The 23,963-nt window shown below is 33.0% G+C and overlaps 2 protein-coding genes across 2 annotated transcripts in view; both read left to right on the top strand.

Moving 5' to 3' along the window:
- Positions 1-23,963, top strand: part of LOC107186342 (neurocalcin homolog) — a 256,746-nt gene that overhangs the window by 46,814 nt on the left and 185,969 nt on the right. The gene's annotated exons all lie outside the window — the stretch shown is intronic.
- The window catches only part of LOC107186343 (neuronal calcium sensor 2), a 176,695-nt gene continuing 164,258 nt past the window's right edge, over positions 11,527-23,963 (top strand). Inside the window, exon 1 of the mRNA XM_015574188.1 lies at positions 11,527-11,569. The gene's annotated coding sequence lies outside the window, so the exon portion shown is untranslated. The remainder of the gene's footprint in view (positions 11,570-23,963) is intronic.

The raw sequence follows: 23,963 nt of genomic DNA, 5'->3' as shown, positions 1-23,963 counted from the left end.
TCTTGGATGTTCATGGACTTACTGCATCTCTTAATTTACGAAGTATCACAAAATAAAGTTTTTTAATTAAATTGAATGCTATTTCTGTATTATTATTAGCATTTTAAAGCTTCTAGTACAGGAAATACGATTCTGCCCACTTTTAATTCTTATAGATTAGGTCGTTAATACAAAAATTATAGATGTATTTGCAAAAAATTGAAGGTAACCTTGAAAAATCATGAAAAAAAAGAGTTGACAAAAAATTTGCTATAATCACGTTAAAGCTCTCTTGAAACTATGCCATACCTGATAACAACATTGTCGATCGGACTGCTAATAACAGAGTAATGTTTACTGATCACGATTCGTGGTTCACCCTGTATACTACATACATGAAAACACAGTAGTCTTAACGACCTGACATTAGAATTTGAAGTGTGTAATTTGTACAAACTTTCGTAGTGTACTTATGAAATATTCCACTGTTTCCAGTTAAAAATGGACACCCTGTATAGTTTGTCAGTAATTTGGCTTCGTTGGTTTATGCCAAAGGAGTAGCTATTCGGAGTCGCAGCTGTTACTCCGTGAACAGTGTCATTAATGGCTGTTGCTGGACGTCGCTTAGAACTTTCTGCCATTTCTCTTTGTTGCCATTATCGATCAATTTGCTCGGTATCGTTCTCCATGCGTAATTAACGGCACTTAACCTGAACGTTGGCATCAGGTGACACATGCGTTATTCGACACGTTGTATTTCCGTGTTCTTTTAGAAAATTAAATTAATATGTAAGTACGTATCTTTGAGCTAAAATTGTAACTAATTTTCATATTAGAGTTTCGATGAAGAATAATTGGATTTCTTTATTATTATTATTCATGACGTCGAATAATGGGTGAAATTTGTTTTTCACAATGGTATTTAAGCTGTCAAAATTTGAATATAATCAATAAATTTTTAGGGCTTGATGGCCACTCAGAAATTACTGTTGTTATAAGTTTCTTTTAAGTGATTTTTACAGTAGTTTACAGGAATTAACCTTACGTTTTCACTAGGTAATTTTTCTTATTATACAGCAATAATTTTGTATGAAAAGGAATTTGGCAGTAGACTAATAAAAACTGCTATTTTACATGATTCTCTCATTTGCACTCCTGCTTATAAGTGTTAGTACACTTATTGAATGTATAGTAAATGTTACAATGGATTACGAAATTTCTGAAAGTTTGAAAGAAATATTATTTAGGGGATATGAAAGCTCCATATGCCACAATGAAATAGTAAATGTGGACCAAAATATATAATTTTGACGAAAGATCACATTTTCTTCATACAGACCAGGTGTCCTAATACTTATAAACATCATTATATTAAGTATTCTTTACAAATTTTAACTGTCTTACATTAATTCCATATTTAAAAGAAAATATCATTTTGAGTCGTAAGATTATGAAAAAAAAACAAATACATGATTTCAAATATTTGTTTAAAAATTACAAAAAAAGATTAAAGAAGGACAGGGACTAGCTTTTGCAAGCTTAAACTTTAAGACTAAAAGCAAATTTTATTACACTATTGCAAACCATTCGCATGATTTTCATTTTTTCCGCTCTATCTTACTTTGCAACCCCTATAATTGGAAGACTTAAATGTTTCTTATCAGCGAGTACCCTGCGACCACCCCAATCCACCTTTATAACAAACAGAATCGTTACGAGGTAAATACGAAGTCATCTGTTAGTGGTTTAAATAATTTATTTGATACAGTAGAAGGAAAATCATGAGGGGTAGTTAGAAAATTAAAACAAGAATTAACTTTTCATTGAGAAACATTTTCAAACGTTCTGATCAAATGAGACATACTCGTTTTCAGCTTTTTAACAGAAAAGATCTTATTACGGTGGCTAAAACCCTTGAGTATTTCGTTTATTTGATGTTTACATTTTATTTTATTATTTTTAATATTGCATTTCTGGAACCAATATAAAAAATGTAAGGAACTACCGTGCCAAGTTTGATGAATACTTATAAACATCATTATCTTAAGTATTCTTTAAAAATTTTAACTGTCTTTATTAATTCCATATTTAAAAAAAATATCATTACACGAAATTGTAAAAGAAAATGTTGATCTTATTACTAAATGGTTGAGTAATTAATAATTTTCTATTAAAAAGATTTCAAACCGATTTCCAAACAAATTTATTTTTTTTAGATGCGTCATTTTTTTTTATCAAACTAATGATGCATGTATGTATTCGTGGTACCACTAAGTAGAAAAGGAATCTAATGAACAGACGCGTTAGACAAGCCCTATTCACTTGCAAACCATTCACATGATTTTCATTTTTTTTTCGCTTTATCTTACCTCGCAACCCCTATAATTGGAAGACTTAAATGTTTCTTATCAGCGAGTACCCTGGGACCACCGCAATCCACCTTTATAACAAACAGAATCGCTACGAGGTAAATACGAAGCCATCTAAGCGGGTACGGTCCATACACGCGAAGATCGACTGGATGGGATCCCGAGGGGACACGAAACCCGCAGGAAATCCAAAAAGCAACCTTCGTGTAAATATGTGGCAAGGTTCACGGCAGAGTTGCCTGCGGCTTTGATCGACCGTTCTCCCGCAAGCGGTTAGTGTCAATTGCAGTCTTGAGTACGCGAACCGTCGACGAAAAAAGAAAATTCTTATCAGTCTGAAGAGTGACTGTATTACTCCAAAAAAAGGGAATAATGATTGCTTTGGATGAAGCGAAGATTTAATCACTATTTTTCAAACTAAAAATTCCAATATATCCGTATTTCTTATATTGGTCTGTAATTTTTCCTAAGAAATTTACGCAAAAACGGAATAACAATTAGAAAGAAAATATGCAAAAGGGTCGTTAAGTTGTAGTATGCTGTTTAAACAAAATGGTATTTCGATAAATTGCTTTAGTAGTTATTTTTATTATTACAAGACGGAGAATTTTTGTTAAGAAATATTTCTTTTAAGTCGAATAGTTCGCGAGATATTAAGGAAAATGTATCTTTTACCCTTGACTTTGGGGGCTGCCTTTACCTCCTAGATATGAAGGTCAGCAGGTGAAAAAAATAGTTTCAGATATTTTTCAAATACCACCCTTGCACCAAATTGCTGAAAAATCGGCGTGTTACACTTCAGTGATGTCCCTAGTCAGCAGAGAGGATCGTCGAATTCTCGTAGAAAATAAGTGATCCAGAAACAAAACAGAAACTCCAATAAGTGTATCTACTGTGAAAAGTTGATTTCGAGAATCCGGTTTGTACAAAAAAATTGGAATATGTAAACTACTTTTTGTTGAAAATGAATAAAACAAAACGTTTACACTGGACACAAAGACCCGGAGAATTGAACAGTGAATAGTCGTTTTGTGGATAAATGAGTCCAAATTTGACACCTCTGGTTGTAAAGTTAGGGTACTTGTCAGAAGATCGATTAGGGAGTGACCGTTCGAGATATGTATTAAAACAAATATCAGATATGGAAGAGGTTTAGTGATGACATGGAGGTGTTTTGATCTCTTGACTTCATCAGTGAAGGAACCTAATGGAAAGAACACTATAAGTAGATTGTTGAAGATAAAGCCACCCTATCAGGATTACGTTTGCTTCTAAAATACTTTGTTTCAGCCAAGTATTTTTTTCTTTGTTGAGTCCAAGTGTCGAACCTCTTCCTGTAGTGTTAGGGCACTTGTAAGAAGATCGATTAGGGGATGGTCGTTGGAGACATACAGGGTCAGTTAGTAAGAACTACTATCTAAAATAACTGGTCACCTATTGATTGTATCAGAAAACGTTTCCATGAATTATGTAGCATTTTAAGGGATAGATCGGTTGCATACATTTTGATTTTTTGGTATCTTATTTTTTTGAGATATCATGGTGACTTAGAATTTTTTCAAGGTCAATCCAATTTTTTTTAATACAACGTTGTTGCCAATAGAATTTAATGACCTATATCATGGCGGTAGTAAAAAAAAGATGCATTGATCTTGAAAAAACTTAAGGTCACCTTGATATCTAAAAAAAAGATATAGTGAAATCAAATTGTTTCCATTCGATGAGTCCCTTAAAATGCTATATAATTCATTAAAACGTTTTTGATGCCACTAATAAGTAATGAGCTATTTTAGATAGTATCCTATTGACTCACCCCGTATATCAAATCAAGCATCAAGAATGGCGGAGGTTCCGTGATTGCATGGAGGTATTTTGATGTCGTGGACTCGTCAGAAGTGAGGGAACCTTGACGAAAGATCACTGCAAGTAGATTCTTGAAGATAACGCCATCTCGCCAGAATTACGTTTGCTTCCAAGATAGTTTCCTTTTCACCAGGATAATAATTCAAAATACTTCAAAAATAGGAAATTTCAGGTTACTGAATTTCCATTGTAAGAAGATCGATTAGAGGGCGATCGTTGGAAACATGCATCAAATCAAGCATCAAGCATAAAGAAGGTTCAGCGATGATGTGGAAGTATTTTGATCTCTTGATTTCGGCAAGAATGATGAAGCCTTGACGAAAGACCATTATAAGTAGATTCTTCAAAATAACATCATCTTGTCAGAATTACGTTTGCTTTCAAGATAATTTCCTTTTCAACCAGGAAAATAATTCAAAATACACCACGAAGATATACGAAGAATATTTAGAAAAAAACGTTTAAATTAGGTATAAGACCATAAAGACAGGACAATTCAACAGTAGAAAAATGTTTTGTGGACAGCTGATCCCAAATTTCAATCATCTGGCTGTAGAGTTAGGGTACTTATAAGAAGACCCATTAGAGGAAGATCGTTGAAGACATGCATCAAATCAAGCATCAAGTATGGAGGAGGTTCAGTGTTGATACGAAGGTGTTTTGCTCGCCTGATCTCGTCAGAAGTGTTGGTGCCTTGATGAAATTATCACTATAATCACATTCTTAAAGATAACGCCATCCCATCAGGATTTCGTTTGCTTCCAAGACATTTTCGGTTTCACTCAGGATAATAATTCAAAACCCACCGTGAAGATATTGCAAGAATATTTAAAAGAACTAATTGCATTAATGAAATGACCACCACATAGTCCTGACCTCAATCCCATCCAGTCATTTACGAGAATATCTCGATCGCGAAGTCCAGAAATTGACTGCTCGTCCACGGAATTTTGCTCCTGTTATGTTTTCCTCATTTCTTTCGTATTATACAGAGTATACATTACCATTAATAATCCGTTCCCATTCACCCGGAAATTTATCGTTTTCATCCAACGTAGGTTTTCAGTCGATTCTCCGGGCAGAAAAAAAAGGTCCTCGACGAATTCACGAATCTCTTTATCGTTATTAAATTTCGTCCCATGCAATTCGTTTTGAAGAGCTCGGGAAAAGTGGTAATCAGTGGGAATGAGGTTCGACGAGTACGGTGGATGGGGGTGGAAACCACCCAGACATCTACTTTTTTTCCTGTGTCACTCTTGCGGTGTACGCTGTCACGGAATAAAACAAATAATACGATGGAAATATGAAGGACACTTTTTTCGTAGTTTTGTTTTTATTACACTCGTACCTATTGAATGTGCTGTGATGGCCAAAAATATAAGATCAACTCTTCTCAGACCAGATTTTACATTCTACACTCGGTGGAGACAATTATAATATGAAACTATTGTTAATTATTGAAAAAAGGTACATGAAACGCTGTTTCTTCAAAATCGTGAACTTAATTTTTATTCAGAATTTTACTAATACTGTTTGAAGAAACTATTTTGTCGTTGTAGTTACACTAAACGCTTGTTGTAAAATTAGTCGGTGTACGAATAAATAATGTGTGAGAAGATTTTGAAATAAAAGATTTTCTTGTGAATGATTTTGAAATGAAAGATGTTGACAGTTCAAAGTGGATTTATGGAAGTCATGGATCTGTATTGCTTCATTTATATTTATAATAATTTTCTAACATCGTACATCATTTGCTTTTAGCAAAAGGTCGTTAAGGTAGTTATAAGTTGAAATACAAATGCAATGATGAAACCTTTTGATTTCGGTTCTTTGTTAACGAAATTGTTGCAAACATATTCGTGGGATTTTTCTGATTAATCTGACACCAAACACGATATAATTTGGACCATATTTACTTATGATTTATCAGAAGCGATAACGAACGAATATGAACTATTAACACTTTCTACATGAGTAAATACGATCCAAATTATGTCGTATTTGGTATCATTTTAATCAGAAAAATCTCACCAATATACTAGTAAAAGTTTCACTAACAACGAATCAAAAATAAAAAAGTTTCATCGTTGCATTAGCGTTGTATCACCGATACCCGTGAATGTAATCTTTTCTTGATCTCCCCTCGTTCAGCCGCCGCGTCGACCCGTCGAAAAAAGTCTCTTTCTTCTCATCGACTGGCACAACAGACTCGACGGACAGAGCGGGGAAATGTATATGTATATGTACGACGCTTCGTCGAAGCGATTAAGTTTCAGCGAATGCTTAGAGAGCTGTCGACGTTACAACGGTGGCTGTATCACCTCCAGTCGCACGTATTTTTATTATTGGCCGAAACGGTACACACACACAATCAGACTGTGTGACGAAGAGAACGAACGAGACACATCGAGACCGAGTAAGATAACGCGAACCGCAACGTTTACAATGTAACCATTGGTCGGTGGGAGCGTCGCAGGCGGGCTCACGCAGTCGGATCGAGTGGAAAGAGATGCTTTCTCTTTCTGTTTTTCACTCGCTTGTCCTTTTCTATATCGGAACACTACAAAGGCCAGTTGCCGAGGTTCGAGCTTCGAGCAAAAAACTGATTGACGAGGTGCTGACAACTGTCCACGCTCATCGTAAGTGTGACTCCGCGGACCCGAGGCATTCACATTTATAAAGACATTTCTGTATATCGCTTCATAATTAAAAGGAATAGTTACTTATCAATACAACCAATAAATTATCACGTTTCTTGAGTGAAGGTAAGGAAAACGTACTGAGTTCAAATTTAAACCGTTATCTTGAATCTGATGCAAAATACATAAATTATATTCTATATATTTTCAATTTATTTTTTAATGTAGCATCACCACTTTCTCGCTCATACCACTAGTTACAAAGCATTATGTATAACCATAAATGTTGTATTTTTGTTTAACTAAATTACACACCAAATTGTAAATTTTGACCTACCATTCAATTGGATTTATGGAAGTCATGGATCTGTATTGCTTCATTTATATTTATAATAATTTTCTAACATCGTTCTAATCTATTGAGAATTTATTATAAAAGAATTATAGAATTGAAAATCACACAAATGAATAAATAAGAACCTTATGAAAATTTGTGTACACTTGCTCTTTCCAAACTATTTGAACGAATCTGTGAGTCACTCTATGAACGATCTACAAATCACGAATTCACGAAAAAAATAGGTCCATTCACTATTCGACGTCTCTGTTTCGGAGAAACTACTCCTGCGGAAAAGTACTGTGCACAGTTGGAAAAATTGAATGAAGCTATCAAGGTAAAGTGTCCAATACTGGCGAAGAGGAAAGCCGTTGTTCCTCTTCGTGACAGTGCTCATTCTCGCGCACATTCAGCAACCTAAGAGGAACTGCAAGTACGAAATGCTGAAATATCCGCCCTATTTGTCACACTTAGCATTACTTTCAAATTGTTATTCATTTCAACGAGGAAAGGTTTACGAAAGAAGCTTGCATACTTGAAGAGAAATAGGTAGAGTACATAATTTTATGCATTCGTGGCATATTCGATCGTCTGAAATTCGTTCAAAAGACAGTTTGTTCAGATGTTCTTTTTATTTCGAACCTACTAGAACCCTTAACAAGGTAAATCAATTTTTTTTGCGTTCAGTTTCGAAAAATTAATTCATAAAGTTCTATATACTAAAGTCGCGTTAAGTGCGCGAAACTCGGGACTGCATGCGCGCAGTTAGCGTGGACGGTCACCATTTCAACCCCTCGTAAATTTCACAGTTATATTATAAATAACATAACACCAACAGCGATGGTCACAGAAAAGGACAACGAATGGGAAAGAGAGATAAGCTAAGAGTCGAGACAATCGAATGTTGTATTAGTGTTGTCTTACCGACACGCCTGCGTTTAATCTTTTTTGGGCTCCCAACGTTCAGCTGTTGGCTTGTAAAGGGAAAGTCGTTAGCGTAAAAATATATACGCTTGACTGGTTCCAGAGGGATCTCCATAATGGTGGTGATGACGCTTGAACAGTTAACGTAGAGGCTTTTGCGCGCAGTTAAAGCGACTTTGCTATACTTGCATAAATATTCGCAGTCTAGTTGTGAGAATGTTTCTTTAAAATCCGACACAGAATTTTTTGTTAGTGGTTTAAATAATTTATTTGACACAGTAGAAGGAAAATCATGAGGGGTAGTTAGACAATTAAGACAAGAATTAACTTTTCATTGAGAAACCTTTTCAAACGTTCTGATCAAATGAGACATACTCGTTTTCAGCTTCTTAACAGAAAAGGTCTTATTTCGGTGGCTAAAACCCTTGAGTATTTCATTTATTTGATGTTTACATTTTATTTTATTATTTTTAATATTGCATCGTAGAACCAGTACAAAAAATATAAGGAACTACGTTGCCACGTTTGATGAATGGTCGCTAGTGATGTGAAATTTATGCATCAGGAAGCAGAATTATGAATGATTCAAAGCCTGGGAAAAAATTTCGTTTGAAGTATCGAATGAAATTACATAAAGTAAGACAGCTTTCAGAGAAACGTATGTTTTCAGAAAGCTAGTTACACGAAATTGTAAAAGAAAATATTTATCTTATGACTAAATGGTTGAGTAATTAATAATTTTCTATTAAAAAGATTTAAAACCGATTTCCCAACAATTTTATTTTTCTTAGATGTGACACTTTTTTCTATCAAACTAATTATGTATGTATGTATTCGTTGTAACAGTAAGTAGAAAAGGAATGTAATCAACAGACGCGTTAGATAAGTCATGTTCAATTGTACGCATATCCAGCACACTTTCAAATTGGATTATCTCAAAAACGAAACATTGTACGAAAAAATTTTACTCTAGATTTTCGATTTACTATTACACGTATAATAACATGCCCCATTGTATCACCCGTCTTGGCTCATCCTGCATAGTAATTCGCGATATTTACCCGCGTTTGAGTCTCTAGATGTGGGCAGTTCTAGAAACGGGTAATTATCGGGAGCCAGTAGGACGTTGTCCGACCAAGTATTAGCTATAGAAGGCGGTAAAGCCTATTTACATTAAAATTATAGCGAATGAGACATTACTAACGGGCATTTATCCGGCGAGCAGTTATCGCGACTCTACTGTATATCTAATTGTTTCTTTCATAAAGTATTACATGCAAATCTTTCAGTGCGCATGCTTATAAATATTTCAGATTGACTTATAAATTTCTTACAATTTGTTATTTAAGTAACGAAAATAGACAAATTTTCATAAAAATATCATTACTATTCAAACTTGACACGAATTTAGTTATCAACTGCTAAATGTCAAAATCTTTCATTTCGAATATTGTTTTACGAAAAACGATAAATCTTCTCTGGTAAAATGGCCATGTATGATAAATGGGGAAGCTCGAGAAACACGTGAAAAATAAACGTTTATAGCGGTTTCGCATTAGTGGCTGTTGCATTATGCGAGAAGCGTACGAAAAAACATGACAGTAAGCGAAACAAGAACATTGCTCGTAGTCTAAGGATGATCGTGATTGTCGAGCTGGCAAAAACCACCACTTTGAAGCCGCCTAGTGTGAAACCGACTACTCTTACGAGTTTACCTCTTGCGGTGTAACGGCCGAGATTTGTCAGTCTTTTCGTAAATGCTGTCGTTCAATTACATGTAAGCTGTTCTCGTCGAGGTATCGTTTTAACTCGAGTATGATTACTTTAGAAACACACAGAGACTAGCAAATATACGAAAAAAATATTTACTCACACCGTTTGTTAAATTTTTTTTATTTGTAACGTTAAACTTTTACAGGTGATCTTCGCTCAGAATAATCAATGAGTACAGAAAATTTAACCATGTTCCATTTTCAAAGTTGTTAGGCCGAAAAATAAAGTAGTAATAAATATAGATTATATTATGTAATAATAAGTATGGAAATTTCAAAAATAATTTTTGGTGTATAGTAAATACAACATACTTCTTAATTATAATGTTACCAGAATTGTAATTGGCACTTGAAATATTTCTTCCACGTAAAATTAGTCGTTTTGTATCCGCGATATATTTATAGAACTTGATATCTTTTTTTCTTTCAAAGATCAAAAACATTTTTTTAACCTGCTATCTGTCTTTGACGCGTATACTCGTTATGGAGAATTGGTAGTTTTTCGTGTGACAAGTATACTCATTAAAAACCACAACATTTTGTGATTTCTTTATGACGATTATGCTCGTTAAAAACACACAGTTGTCGTTTCTTTATTACGAGTATACTTGTCATGCGAAAAAAACTGCCATTTATTTATGACGAGTATAATCGTCAAAAACACAAAAATCTATCATTTATTTATGACGAGTATATTCGTCAGAAACAGTTAACAGGTCAAGGGACAATTCTGTGTTGTAGTTGATTCTTCGGAGTAGTGAAACAATTACATATTTCGATATTAAGAAAAGTACACCAACGAGTAATTCAATATTTTTTTGACAAATGTAGTGTTTATCTCTAACTATATGAAACGGCTATATTATCTTAGTTGTTGTATATCTTTTTCGAATATTTTACGTGTTTATTGCCAAGCAAAAGGTACTATTGCCAAGAAAAATATAGGATGAAAATGATTTAAGAATATTGCAGGTGATTAGTTATGCAAAAATAAATTAAATGTGTAGAATAAAATTTTTCCATCCGAGGCTTCGTTTTCGAGATAATCGAATTTGAAAATCTGCTGACCACGCGTGCAATGGAAAAGGACTTATCTAATGCGTCTGACCATTACATTCCGTTTCTACTTATTTCCAGTACAAATATAGAATGTTTCTGGTCTGGGAGTACAAAATCGGGCAGAATGTGATTCTATGAGAGAGAATAATTTACATTAATTGCAGGATGCATTGCATTATAATTGCTGAATTAAATTCTTGTTCTGCAGTTTCTGCATATTTCTATAATGATTCATTGCGAGTATATGTATATGTTTCTGTTATTTTTTTAAAGGTTTTCATGCCTTTTCAAAAAAACCTGGCATGAATGTAATATTTTTGTTGTAGGCGGTGGCTTGCTACAAACTTCAAAGTCAGTTACTTTTTTTCATGGCTATACTTATTTTACTACACAAACGTACATTTCAAGTAAAACTACACACAACTATTATACTCAGTAATATTGAACCTAAGCTACTTTATCGATACAATTAGTTATCGACAATTTTAATTGCAATATGCACTATAAAAATTTTTTGATGAAATTTATATTTTCCGTTTCTGTAATTTCTAACTTTTAATTATGATTCTTTTTCGTTTCAGGCATGTGATTCGGTGCTTGCAGTATGCTTCCAACAAACCCAATAAGGTAAGCAATGAATTCAACGTTTTGATTGTAAATTGTGAATATCGAATTTAAATACTGAATAGAGTGTGCAAGGTGTCTGGTTATAAACAAAACATACAAATTATTGGAAAACTGTCCATTGAATGAAAAAACGATATAGACAAGAAGTGAATGGTTTCAGGGGAGGGGGGCATAATCTCGTCTAATTTGATTTTTTAAATGGAATCGTATAGTTTTAAACACAGTAATCGATCCGTCTCGGTATTTCTTACAAAAAGTTATTAACCTATTTAGGTCAAAACATCATTAGTTTAGAAGACATTTGAGTCTGAATATTTCAAAGTAATACAAATAAGTACACACATCACTTTGCAATACATATTGAGATTAAAATATCTTTTAAACTAATGATTTTTCGACATAAATAGGTTAATACTTTTTTGTAAGTAATGCCAAGACGGATCGTTTACTGTATTTAAAACAATACGATTCTATTAAAAAAAACATTCGTCACCTTCATCTGACCTTTACCTGGCCATCTACAAAAAAACTAATTACCCTAGATTATGGCCCTCTCGAAACCATTCAGTTCTTCTCTGAACCATTTTTTCATACAGTGGATAGTTTTCCACCACTTTGCATGTTCTGTTTATAACCAGACACCCTGTATATTACGACGAATTATTTCACACTATTTGAGAAACGACTATCTTTTGAAACCTCGTACCAACCTTCCGGTTTGACTTCAGCATGTTTCCTACGGAATGGGAATATGACAGTGTTTTCTCGTCTCCCCTCTTGGACAGAATTCAGGAATTCAGCGGAATTTCCTCCAGCTTCGGAATTCTCACAATGGTGTCCACGGACCGTTAGAAACTATGTAAATTCTGCCGTTGCTATTCAGAAAATCCAAGATTTACGACATCTCCCTATTATCTTTCCCATTAACCCTCGGATGACGAACGTGGGTCACTTGAGATCCAGACCATAAGAGTCTATGTCGAAATGCAGTCTAAACATTTTGATAAAATATTTATATATTTTGGTATGGGTCAGAAAATGACCCTAATCCATCTTCCGAGGGTTAAGGGAGTGTTCTAGCCAGCACTGTCATTTTTAAAGGTTTTCTTAGGGACTTTTTTTTTTACAAAGAAACCAGAAGGTCTTCTGGTATCGGTTTACTACACTCATTTATTGACGTTTTACAAATATTCACTCTCTTTGTTAAGTGAAAATAAAAATTCGATGAATTATGGATCATTTAGTATAATCCCTTAAAAAATGTGTCCTGGCTAACACGATTCCGGCCATTTTACTTGTTTGGAACGAAAAAACCAAAATGATTTTTTTTTATTAGTAAACACAATTGATTTTTTGATGACACAAGTTAAAGTGAATACACATGAATTTTACCTGACAACATGATGTGGTCTGTAAATAGTCCGTATAATGCCCTGGTTTTTTCCTGGAAAGCATCAGACTACCCATTTTTTTAAATGGAAAATTTAAATAATGGCTGTACTTTGAAGTTTGAATATCAATTTCTCGATTTTTTTTCACGTTTCGCCGATTATAAAAGTCAAGAAAAAAGGTAATTTTTGTAAAAATGCAATTTTTTAAAACATCAGCAACTTCATTAATTTTAGGAATTCGGACAGATTTTCCTGCAGACGTACTTTCGAAAATATGTATTTTCAAAAAATGTAACAAAAACCGTTCTAAATTTTAATTTCCTTTACCCACATGTGTATATTTATTTAACAATTTTTTGAAATGAAAAACAACTATGAACATAAAATGGAAATATATTCTACTGCTACCTCCATGTTTTTTTGCCAACTTTTTAGAGGATCTTATAAAATAGGGTTAGTATAATGCATTTCCTATGTATGAAGATATCCCCATCAGCTCAGGAATATTGTAATATATGAACTCGTGAAAGCATTAGTAGCTTAAATCAATAAATATGCTTCTGAGATATTTAGAGGTTTAGAGGAAGTCTTAAAAGAAGGTACAATCTCTCCTGATTTACTCTACTCATATGGATATATCTGGATATACTTGTTATACTGAATATGAATTTTATGTGTATGATGACATCATAATTGAGTACGATGATTATACTGCGTATACTGACTGTATAGGGGAGATTCGTTCAGTACCGACGACATTAAGTCTTCTTTTTATTTCTGAGGTGAGAGTTGGTGAAAATTAAAATTAACAAAACGAGTTTGTAACATAAATGGAACTTAATAAAAGGGAGAAATTACTTTTGTGAAATTCAATAATAAGTATTGAGTATTTGCAAGAAAAATTGTTTAAATGTAAAAAAATGTGTTACCATTTATTTTGCAATTGTTCACTTCAATTGATTTTCATACGGCCAATTTTAAAGTGTCCATATTTTCGAAGATAAGTCCATAAAGAGGACAGATAGGGCTATTTCCTCATATTTTTTTCAAAATTTCAAATAGTTCCCTGGTATAAAAACAGGGCATTCACTTAAAACAATTGCAAAATAAATGGTTAAAAAATATCTTTTTTTAACACAAATAATTTTTATTTGGTAGACTTATGTCTTCACTGTAAGTACTCGCAAAGCTCATTTTGATCAGTTAGTTTAATAGTTATGATTTATTGAAAAAAGGTTAACCCTAAATTTCAAAAAACTATAAATCAACAATTTAAAAAATTTTCAAAAATCCTTCGAGATACGTTTATATATCGCTAAAGACTACAACATATCCAAATTTGAACAAAATCCGAAATGGTGTTCCAAAAACTGTCCGATTTCGTGTGGAATGACCCTTACTCGAGAAACAAGAAGTCAGCTCCGAAAAATAACTTTTTACGTGCTGAATATCAATGTATGAGTTCAATATTTCAGAACGTTGGTATAATTGAAGTAAAAAGTACGGCCCCAGGGTATATTACATAGAACTGCAATATTCATCTATTTGTATATGTAAAATTCAGACAATTAAAGGTGGAAGGAAGAACCAGCTTCGGACGATATTGTACTCCTGTCGGTACTGCACGACACTCCTCTATGGTTAATTATATTGATATAGATTACTATCATCGCAGATTGTGATGACATACTCGATACCCTCTGTTGAGTGATTAGTGAAGCTAGATATACTATGTCCAGAATAGAAGTTAGGGCTATCTTCCTATGCCGGTAAGTAAAATTCAATAAAAGTTGACTCACACCATTAATGCTTTCAAGGACTCATAATAATACTTAGAATATGTATGGAAGGTGGGAAAGTGTAGAGTCAGTTATTATTAAACTGCAAAAAGACAGAAATAAAACTAAAGTATTAACGAAATTCTAATTATTATGTAATTTTTAATCTACTGAAACTCTAAAGTCAAAAATAAAACAACTTACTTTTTTTTACTTTATCCAAATTTGTTAACAAGTTGTATATGTCCTTAAGTTGTCTACAGTAGATGAGCCTTAATTACACAACCTAGATAATCATGGCACACGGTATTAGGATAATCGTGTTTTTACATAAAAGCAGTTAATTTATTTTGAAATATTTTATTAATATTTAAGTTAAATAAAAACAGAATCCTTTAAAGAAATTTAACAGCTTTCTCTAAATAGTCTTCATTATTGAATGCACATCTTTCTAAGCTGTCCACTGACAATAAGTGTTTATTTTCTAATATTTTCTTTTCTTTTTAATAAATATTACTTATTATATTATTACGTTGTGTGTACTTTCTATTTGGATTTTATACAATGTTGAAGTAGAATCTGTCATTTAAAGAACATAAAGACAATTGAGTGACTAATGAACCACCTAAAATAGATCAAATGTACAGTCAATTATGAATTCATCTGAACGTGAATATTATTATTAATGTCGATACAAAAAAAAAAGATGGTTAATACGACCGTAAATGTATAGAGAAAATGTCAAGGCAGTGGATACCTCAGAACGTCTAAAAATAAACTTACAATTTTGTGAGTCTTTTGTTCTTCCACTGCTTTCTTCCATTCTTTTCATTACAATATTCATCACCTTTTTCAGCAATTTCATCGTCAGTTACCCCGTGAACTTTATCCTCATAAATTTCTAAAAACCTGACATTTTGCATAAAACTGTGTCCTATCAATTTCATCGTTCTTATTTTCTTTCCGATTAAACTCTGATTTCCTTATCAAAATGATGTAACTATCTAAGTGTAATAAAGTTTCTCTTCCTCTACTTATCAGATAGTACTGCTCGGATATCTGAACGTTCCGTTGATCGACACTCTGATGACCGAATTTCCTGTTAATCGATCATCTGGTAATCGATCGTTCCGTTAATCAGTGGTTCTTTACTGACTGTCGTTTCATTCTACAAAATTATGTCAACTAATAATTTAATTTTAATTTTAAGTAAATATCATTTACAGTAATGGTAGTATCTTTTGGACGTTCAAACATATAAAAGTACAGTAAAAGTCTTGCATCTGGACACCAGTTATACGAGTAACTTAATACACATTCCACTACCCTAACGTTCCACTATCCGAACGATCCACTATACATACGATCCACTATCCGAATCTTCCACTATCCGAACGTGCCACTATCCGAACGTTCCACTATCCGAACGATCCACTATCCGAACGATCCACTATCCGAACGATCCACTATCCGAACGTTCCACTATCCGAATCTTCCACTATCCGAACGTTCCATTATCCGAACGTTCCACTATCCGAACGTTCCACTATCCAAATCTTCCACTATCCGAATCTTCCACTATCCGAACGTTCCATTATCCGAACGTTCCACTATCCGAACGTTCCACTATCCGAACGTTCCACTATTCGAACGCCCCAATATTCGAACATTCTACTACTCAAACACTCTGGATTTGTACGTTCTGTTATCCGAACGCTCTACTATTCGAACGTTCTGGTATCCAAACAGTATGCCTGCAGTCAGCAGATGCCTTCTCCAGTTGCAAACATATATTGCTCACATTCAATTTATATTTTCACCTGTTCAATGAAATGCCATGCAGTTACTTATGTTGCAAAATTTCTGTAATTTAACAGCCAAAAGAACACGGGATCCATAATTATTTCAATTTTCTTGATCTCTGTTTAAATAAATGAAGTTTAGTATCAAACAATTGGTTCTGTTATCCGAATATCGATGTTCCCCTTCATTGGTTCGCATACACGAGGCCTTACTGTACCTCGATAAAAGACATTAAGGATATAGTGTTACATTGTGCCAGAAATCTTAATGTCGGTATTACATGTTCCGTTCCGATTTTTGTGCGAATGCCTGTAGCCAGCGGGTAGGTCAACCAGTGCAATTTTTCGATTAATCGCTCTCAACGATCTAATTTATAGGTGCTTAGTTACCTTGGAAGCAAGTACGTCATAACTTCACTACGTGCAGACACATCGCGGAGACGTAGAAGGATATTGATTTCTTGGGGTTCCCTCAACCGAGGTGTGCTCTAGCTTCAAATGTTTTTAATAAATAAACGCGTGTCATTGTCCCCCACGTTCTACTGCCACTGGTCACTAACTGGAACTTGAGCACCAGTTAGAGACGATGACCCCTCGTACATAAATTATGGACAGAATTCGATGAGCAAGCGAGTTATCAACGTGGTCTGTCCTTATAAATGTGAGCAATAGAGCAGAAATGAGAGGATGGTGATTAGCATTAAGCCTCTATTATATCGTACTACCTTCAGATAATGAACAGTCTTCGTAGCAAAATCTATTAGTTCGTCGGATCATGTAGACGTTAATGATTTTAATTCACAAAAGTGGCATTTTGGATCTCGACGCAATTTTTTCGTCCTGGTTCGGGTATTTGCGTTAGGTTGCTATCCTAAAATTCAACAGGCCACCCAGTGATGAAACTAAGGGACTAATTGCTTCCAGTAACTGAACTTGAACCGATTTGTCTAGGAAGGTCCCATGGTAACCCCAAAATTCCAATCATTTTGGAACTTTATAGATTTCTGGGTGGCTTCAATAGAAGTATCAGACAATTTTTCTTTTTTTAGTACTTTTTGATTCTTTAGATTGAAAACGCGCCTTAAAAATTAATATGTGATTTCCTATTTTTCTGTACATCTAGGAAACTATAGTGGATATAACAAAAATTATTATAATAAAAATTTAATGGCTTCTTATAATCTATAAAACTGTACAATGGAATTGTTTAAAGTTTGTTTCTGTTTATAACACCAATAGCTTACATACAGGGTGTCCCACCTAACGTGAACATCTTTAGTATCTAACTTGTTATTGATTTGCAGAAAATTTATTTTAATAAATGTTCAAAGTAATGTCCACCAACTTCTATACATTTTTGCACCAGTCCCTCCATCGTAGTTATTGTACTATTTAAATTTACGCTCATACATTTGTGGATTTTTCGTACTCAAGGTCACATGAAGGTCACATTATTATAGCTCGTTAGATTGGTCTTGATCTCAACTATTACTCAACTATAAGTATATATGACCTTGAGAAAAATGTTTGTTTATCATAATATATATATGTATACCCACATTAAATTCGACACCCCGTATATTCCAGCGAAAGGCAAATATGTCTGTATAATTCTGTTAAATAATAATGCAATATTTTTCTGAACAGTGCACTGGGGTTAACACGTTGAATGCCACAGGATTTTCGTACATTTCAGCCACAGCATCGAAGTGAAACTTTCGTTACACAGAGTGTAGAAGAATAAAATGTTACATAAAATTATCGAAGTCAACTATCTTATCATACTTTTGGCATTTAGTTTGTAGAAGTTTACCTATTTATGATCCAATATTAATAATATCAAAAAGTATACTTCCTACAGTGGGGGTCACCGTTGACCCCCACGGCATTCAACGTGTTAAAAAGCTGCCATCAACCTTATCTAAAATTTTCAAACTTTTGAACGTTAAAGTTCAAGCTAATACTAGATTCAATTTAGTTATTGAACACAGTAGAATTTTATTTAACACATTACCAGTTTCACGAGGTAATAAAGGTTCAGTGCGCGTTACAAAGAATCAAATTAACACGCATGGCATCACTTGTTCCAGCAAAGTTGCAAGGTCGCTATCAACCGTGCACTCAAAAATCGATGAAAATTTCCACGACACAAAGAGAACTGCTGACTATATTCATAATAAAACGCCCCAGCATTACCTCTTTTTCTCCACTCCCTTAGCATTCTGAGCCACTGGAACACGCATAAAAGAGGGGCGCAACTCGTATACATCAAGATCACAATAGCCGTCCCTCTTGTTCGCCTTAGATCTGCATATGTTACCCGGCATCTAGTTGTACGGGGTGAAATATCGCTTCAATTACTTCGAATGCACTTGTTCAGCCCTGTTACAGAAAGAATTCCGTACACGCTCCGCTTCATCGTCCAATACCCGCGGTCTTGTGAAACGTCCAGCTTGGAATACAGTACCCATCGGACAAATGAATTCGAACAACAGGCGTTTTTTCTTGTTTGTTTTTTTTTCCTTTCTTTCAGTCACATCGACTTCTCGGTCATTAACGACGAAGTTGGTACTGTGTTAGATTAAGTTAGATTTTGTGGAATAGATCAGAGCCTTTGAGGGACCTGATTGTGCTTTCTATGTGGTCCTTGGATGTTAGTGCTGTGAAATGTTTAATTAATAATAATATATATACAGGGTGTCCCAAAAAAATGTATACACAGTTTGAATGATTATAACTTCAGTTTTTATTCACATCTAATTAATATTTAAATTACAAAAGAATCTACATAAAATGTATAACCTTTCCTCCTACCGCAGATGTTCAAAATTATTACCGTTCTGGTCAATACACAGCTGATGACGGTGGGCTATTGATTCACAAATTTCAACAAACATTTCATTAGGTGTTGTGGCGCATTCTTGCTCAATTGCGGTTTTTAATTCTTCCAGTGTCGTCGGTTTTCTGGCGTAGACTTTATCTTTAAGGTATCCGCACAAGAAAAAGTGGATCTGCCTGAAACTCCCTGCGATATTGTCTTTGTACTTCTGCTACATTTTCATACTTCCAATAGCATTTTAAAATAAATTGTCTTTTTTCAATAGTTGATCTTGGTCGACTCATTATTTCCAATTAATTACACCCTGAAAAGAAAGAAAAATCAGAAAGTTATGACCTGTTAAACAGTGTATACATTTTTTTGCGACACCCTGTATATATATATATTATAATAGTAAATTATAATATATAAACGAGATTATATTAGACAGACGTCAATGTTTTGGTGAAATATCAAATGAATATTGACAATTAACAATTTCGTAAAGTATCAAATGGATATCAATAATTTCAATAGGTATCAAATGAGTATCGATACTTTCGTGAAGTGTCAAACGAACTTTCGATATGTACTTGTATTTAATTAGTATCACTTCAAGAGGTATCAGTATCGATAATTGATACCAAGTACTTGGAAGTACCGATCATTAAGTATCGATAGTCTCGTAGAAGTACACACAAGTATCGATACTTTCGTAGAAGTATCAAACTTGTATCGATTATATTTAATATCTACAGCTTTGATACTATTCAATACGGTATTATAATTTGCGGGCTGGAATCGATAGGATTGATACGGTATCAGTTCGATCACTAGCTGTGTCTGGTTTTACGTAGTTTATTCTCTTTGTTGACTGTACTGTTTGCATTCGTATAGTATGTGGCTGATAGTCAGTGGTTGGTTTCCGTAAAATGTACAGGGTGTTTGAAAATTATAGGTCATAGTTATCATAGCGTTATTCTACACCTCTGGATCGGTGAAGTTTTGCAAAAGAAAATCACTGAAAAGTATTTTTCATTTTTTTATTATTATTGCATCGTATTCTACTCATTATGAGGGTAAAAAGTCTGAAAAGAACTAAACGTCGCAACTCAACCGTTCTCTTAGAAAATTATATGACATATAATTTTCAAACGCCTCGTATTTTTCTTTTTTATTATTGCATCCTATTCTACTCATCATGAGGGTAAAAAGTCTGAAAAGAACTAAAGGTCGCAACTCAACCGTTCTCTTGGAAATTATTTGTTCTCTTGGAATTAATTTTCAAACGCCTCGTACAGTAAGGTGGGTCTGTTTTATTGAGGACGTAGTCGTTGGTGATTTTGGTGTGGCCAGTTCTTGAGGTTACTAAAAATATGACTACATTTCTACTGTTTTCTTAATTGTACCTACCATTTTCGTTCTTTTTTTTTTGACGTGACGTTTAACGTGTTAATATACCGACGAGTCTATATATTACTAAAAATTTTAATTACAGTGAAATTAATTTACTTTTTAATATTTTTCGCATGAAGAAATTCTGCAATTTACATATTTTGTTCACTGTTCGTTGCACTAATTAACGAGTTACTATTTCTGAAATGTTTTCAACGCTAGAAACTGAGAACTGCTGAATACGGTATTAAATACCGTTTCTTTTTCTAGAAATATTTTTGTATTACTGTTCGCAACACCAATTATTGCCTTATATATCAATTTCCGACTTTTTAAGACTCAATTTTTTTTGGAATGAAATTTTGTTTGTCATGTGTACACTTAGATGTAATCTTTATTCCGTTTGTCTGACCATAGCTAGTTCTTGCTACTTGTATCAACATTTATGTTTTTAAGAGATGTGTAGAATTATGTGTTTTTTACAATATTTTCATGTAAACTTATAATTAGAAAACTTTAATAAGTAAGATCGTCAGGAAATGAATTGCACATTATGCAATCGTAGATGTTTACTGCCAGTAGAATTAACGAGTAATAGTCAGACATCTTGTCTGGTGCATTCGAACGTAGACGATGATTTTTCAAATTTTATTCTCCCAAAATTGATTCACGCAAAGAACTTATTATAAAGTTTTGGTCTTGTTCAGCTGTACAAAATTAATTTTTTGGAATATACATATTTAAAGTGACGAGTAGAAGGTGTATTTATAATAATTATTTTCTGTACAACATGACTGTAACAGAATTAGTTTTTACAAGAATAGGTAAGCTAACTTCAATTTGATCAAACATATTCTAACGAAATAAATAAGAAAAGCTACCGATTTTTTAATTGGAATTTAAAATGTCCCCAATACTATAATACCCATTATATTATTGTAGAAACCAGTTTTAAATAGTACCTACATTAAATACTATAATGAGGTAATCTCCAATATTTACATGGTTTAACTAAATTTTCTACGAAGTTGAACATTGAAATAGTATATATTCCATTTTCAATAACATTTTAGTAAAAATGAATAATTATCTAGTTCAGCTTGTGCCAATTCTCAATTATTAGTTACAGCAAAATGAATAATTTCAAATATACTTTTTAATTCATTTTCAAACAATATGTTCAGTAAAAATTACTTCTGTATGAAATTATATTATTTTATTATATTTTACCCAGACTTGGGTAGTATTGCTCTATTTCTTATATTCTGTTTTGTTGCAAATCTTTTATACATATACAGGGTGTTTCAGACGACTTGACAGCTTACATATTTCTGTTATTGAATAATAATTTAATAAATACGAGTTTCCATTTATTACAGTGTAGATTTAATTTTGTATTTTCATAAGGTACATTTATTATTTTTCTACATTTGTTCAGCTCTTATAATATGAAAATCAAAGTCCCTTATCAATTTTACTCTTTTCTTCTCTTACATGGACTGTTTTAAGTGTTCTCTTTCCATTCAATACACAGTTTAAATGTTTTTATCAACATGATTTATTCGTATTCTCGAATTACAAAATACCGAAGTATTTCTAATGTTTTTATTAGTGGATGTTTAAAGTTGACAAAAGTGTGTTTTATTCAGTTTGATGCATCTCGAGTCAACAGATTTTTCAGTCTCCTCTTTCCATCGCAATCTCTATAAACTTCTTCTTAACTTTGGCATCTTCTACTTTCCTCGCGGTCGGTATGCTGATGAAAAAGTTTAAAAACGTTTCAAGGAAATCTGTTTAATGTGATGTTACGTTTCTCCATATTAGTTTTCTAGTTTTTTAAGATGAACATTACACAGTACCAAACTGAGGACACTTGTAATAAAATAATAGTAAGACTATTAAAATATTTAATGTGGTGCAAATTAGACGTGAAACGAAATAGGCTGTCCTACTGCGATTTTATTTAATTTAAATACAGTTAATAAAATTGTGTAACATTTTTATTATGAATAATCAGCCGGTTTTAATTTCGAATATATTTATTAAAATATTAACTTTAGCTTAATCTTAAAGAAATAAATCTATACATGCTGAAATAAATAAAAAACTTTGTTATTTTATTCTAATTTCAGCTTTATTTATTAATATAAGCTGCATGTCGAATATCTCTAACATATCGAATATCTCTAATTTATCGTGATTATTTCCAAATTATTTAAATAAAGCAGTATTTTCTAACAGGTTTATTGCGTACCTGTTGAGTAAAGTTCGAAATATTTTTATGTTTTGCGTATATATTTCATGACGATGCAACAATTAAATTGATCATAAATCCGTACAACATGTAGTGTCCGGTAAAATTCGTCGTACATCTAAAAAAATAATTTTCTGTGTAAAAATAAATCCAAAATATGAAATAAAATTGTTTTGTACGAAGCTCTGTTTTCGAGAAAATTGATTGTGAAAATTCATCTGATACGCATGTGATTCGTGCTTATAATAAGTAAAAACGCAATGAAATTAAATTGGAAACGAAGCTGCATATGAAATAATTTAATTCTACGTACTACATTTTTTCACATGAAAAATTCATTTTATTTATATAATTTTTATTGAATATTTATTTATATAAATTTGTATATGTATTTTTTTTGTCGTATCTTCTAAATGACAAACCTGTATTTATGCTTAGCTATTCAGTAATAATTATTTGCAAGAGATCTGCCAGCCATTGCGTCTATGACCTTAGTCGATCTATAAAAATGAAGTGTGACACCATTTTATATTTTGTCTCGAGCACGACCTTTTTATGCACTCGTGAAACAAAACGACCTGTAAAGTAGACTGTAATAAACCTTTGATAGGGTAATCCAATTTCTGATGCTAGCTCTTTTGTGACTCAGATTTTTGTTAAATAGCCTATAAAAATAGATACTTGCGTAAACACCCTCCTAGTTTTATCGACCCATTTTATTATATTTTTTGAAAAAAAAAGAAAAAAATTAATTACTGAATTGCTTAAGACGGTCCATACCAATAAAATATCACACATTTTAATAAATTATCAATTAACATTTCGACTGTCATGTGACCCAAATATGGGTGACATGTAAATTGCAAAAAGGCTGAATTATTTAAGTACAAAATTGTCCTGTAAAATTAATATCGCAGTATAATTTACAACAAGACCAACAACTTCTGTTGACCAAA

Source organism: Dufourea novaeangliae, unplaced genomic scaffold (assembly GCF_001272555.1).
Source record: "Dufourea novaeangliae isolate 0120121106 unplaced genomic scaffold, ASM127255v1 scaffold85, whole genome shotgun sequence".
Lineage (NCBI taxonomy): Eukaryota > Metazoa > Arthropoda > Insecta > Hymenoptera > Halictidae > Dufourea > Dufourea novaeangliae.
The sequence above is the reverse complement of the archived record's forward strand: the minus strand, read 5'-3'. Positions and strand labels throughout refer to the sequence as shown.